We start from the raw sequence: 3,379 nt of genomic DNA, 5'->3' as shown, positions 1-3,379 counted from the left end.
TTATTTACCTTGTTTATGGCTTGTCTTTCCCTCCTCCAGGTAAAGGCTGGTTTGTCTGTTTTTCACAGCTGCATCTTCATTATCTAGAACAGAACCATATACAGTAGACAGTCAATACTTGTGGGATAAATAAATGAAGCCAGAGCAGAATCACTGAAAGCAGGGAGGGGTGGGGGAGGAGGACAGGAGAGGCTTTCCTTGTGATTTGTATACAACCTGCTGCCTTATCTTCCTCTACTGGTTAGTACGGGAGAGTGGCTGTTTTTACAGAGTTGCAGAGATGGAGATAAGCAGAGGCCAGGTCTTGGGCAGTTCTGACACTGCAGGAGAGAGCTAGCTATTCTGGAATCATTGTTTCTTCCTCCCTGAGTGTCATCTCGTAGATGCTGTTTGTTCTCCTAAGTGGGTGGTCAGTGCTTAAGTCCTGCCCTAGACCTTCTTCAAAAGGATGAGGGAGTGAAACTGGGGATGTGAAAAGGACACATGTATGGTGACAAGAAGGAATTTTAGAGAATGTTCTCATGACAGCGTTGAGTAAAAGAAACCATGAGAAACCAGGATGCTCAATGAGCAGATGAGATGCCCTTAGGTCTGCTTCCTCTTGAGCTGGATCAGGTGTTTGAGGGAATGGGCTGGAAAGGCAGCTAACTTCTACTGTGGATGCGCCAGTCATTGCACGTTGAAGGATTATTCATATAATACTGATGAGAGCGAAGGAGAGATTCCAGTGGACACACAAGGTACAAAATGTCTTCAATGGCAAAGGATTTGGGGACTTTCAGATGGTTAAATTACTAAAGGGACTCCCAGTTGGGGTTCATGCTCCCAGGTGCCTACATTGCCCCATGAAGACATGCTGTTCTTAGCTGCTTAGCATAAGGGACCCCCAGGTGAGAGGTCCTCTTTGCCATTCTCACAGGGACTTGATACCCTCCTGGTTCCCTGGTTCCCCTCTCATCTGTCTTTTGAGGAGGCCAGCTAACGGCCTGCCTCCTCACAGGGAGCAAGCAGAAATGGTGGCAGAGGATCTCAGCCCTGACAACTGGCCAGGAGAGCACACGAAGGGACGGTCATTTCTTCAGGCACATCTCAGCAGGTCCAGGCTTCAGCTGTCTGAGGTCTGCACTCACGTGTGCACTATTCCTTTACCCCTCACCCTTGCCCACAGGTAGCCATGATTATTATGAAATAGATAGTCGCCTATTTTATAGAAGAGCCTCTGGGAATTGTGATTTGCCAACAACAGAAACCACAACTATCTAATTCCACAGTTGGAGCACTTTTTATCAGATCCACTAGAATATCCTTTGGGTTTTTGTAGAGGTGGATTTCCCTGTAGTTCCTTTTTTAAATATCAGTTTTGCTCTGTTGAATTTCAGGACTTTTTTTCCTTTAATGTCAGTCAGCATATTGAAGGGCAAGTATGATGTATTCATGGAAAGATCTCTTAAATCTATACATTTAATGGCAAACATTCACTACTTTGGTAAATTACATCTCCAACCTGCTATGAAGGCTAGTGTCAATAACTTCTATGATATCTCAATTTGCAAGCAAGAAATCCAGAAATTATTTTGTAATTAAAGCCCCAATGTTTTCAAGGCAAAAAATAAAATAAAAATTTTAAACACAAGAACAAGAGAACCTGAGGAGTTGAAAATCTGATTTAGAATGAACTCTAGACAAACCTTTTAAAACTATAACCATTCAGAAATTTGTACACCAGACTGTATGTTTCTCTTTACTTATACGCCATTTACCCAGAGAGGTAAGTATAGTCAGAGAATAGAACATTTCTCATGGTTTCAGTGAATTTTCTTTTGTTTAATTTATCCTTCCGGTTGGGACCATGTTCCCTGGAAAGGAAAGCAGGACTTTGTGTTTAAACAATGACAAAACTCACTACATAGCCAAACGCTTAATGTTGCTTAGACTAACTACCAGAATTAATCTCTACAAATAGAAGTGGCCCAAGGAAAGGGACTTTGACCCCAGTGTTCAAAGATACAGACTTTTTTTAAAGCTAAGACCTCAATCCCTTTCAGCACTTCTTCCCCCACAACTAGCATCTCCACTCACATCTCTGGGCCTGACGTGGGCAGGGGCCGATCCACTGAGCTCTCCTTCCACTCTCTAGACCTTCCTCCCTTATGATCCACAGCAGGTTGCAGAAAGCAGCCAGTTATATTTGTATAACTAACCAGGTATTTGCATTCAGGCTTTTTATCTGTAAAAGTTTAATCTGGAATGAAATGCTTTGTGCTGAGTGAAACTGATTCTAGATACAATATACCACTGGAAATATGTAAAAAAGGCCCTTTAGCCTGTCCATGAAATCATACTGTGCCCAGGGCTGGTGATTCTAGAGATGGGTCTGTTTAATTTTTTAGCGGTCTAGGAAGGTGGGAGAGGGTGAGATGAGGCACATGGCAGGTAGTGGCTTCTACAGAGCTGATACTTTCTTCACGCTCACCCCTCGGTCATCGACCCCAAGATTCCCACATAACACCACATGACACTCCACATGACTTCTGCTCACTGTCTTCCCACTTCCCTGCCTATCTGTTGCCTCATCAAAGGGGTTCTTCCCACTTCCCACCACACGCACGCACTACATGGCCAACCTGGTGGGATGTGACTCAGGTGGGTCAGTCAGAGTTCTCTTCAAATACTGGTATTGGGAGTGGAAGGGAGAAACCTGCTCCCACCTCTGGGATGAAGCTCTGTAAGCATCAGCTAAGCTGGAGCTGCTGCAGGCCAGCTTTCCCACCAGATAGACAAAGCCCCTTAGTGAACGAAGTCAACACAGAGAGAAACAAAGGAAACTTTTTCCATGTCCATTCTAACCTTTAAATATTGAGAGGAACATTGCTAGAAAGTGTTATCTTTCCACAGATGATACAATTAATGCAGTTTGAGCTCAGGAAAGCCCTATAGAAACATGTGTGTTATTCTTATCATGGCTGTATTAGATGGTGTCAGCCAAGGTCTGGTGTGTTCAGCAAACCCTTATCTTGGTTATATTACTTGTTTCAAATTGCAGCTACCTTGGCGCTAAGTACATGTGGAATTTTATTTCTATGCATTTTTATAATGGCAAATCAAGGTCCCATCTGAAATTCTTCAGAAATCATACAGCTAAATGATTACTATAACCAAAGGGTTATTATCTCCCTCTTATTCTGTTCACACAATCTTCAAAGTCAAAAAGTCCTTTTAGAAAGCTCCAAGCTCAGGTCACAGATATTTACTGCCATCTTAATATAAGCACAGTGCAGTGCTAGTGACTCTATCCCATATACCACATCTACAATGTCATCAGTACTTGTTTCAAGTGCTTATAATGATCTTGTTCTCTCACCCCTTCTCTCTCTCTCTC

This window comes from Manis javanica, chromosome 13, assembly GCF_040802235.1.
Source record: "Manis javanica isolate MJ-LG chromosome 13, MJ_LKY, whole genome shotgun sequence".
NCBI lineage: Eukaryota > Metazoa > Chordata > Mammalia > Pholidota > Manidae > Manis > Manis javanica.
Note: the sequence above shows the minus strand (reverse complement) of the source record.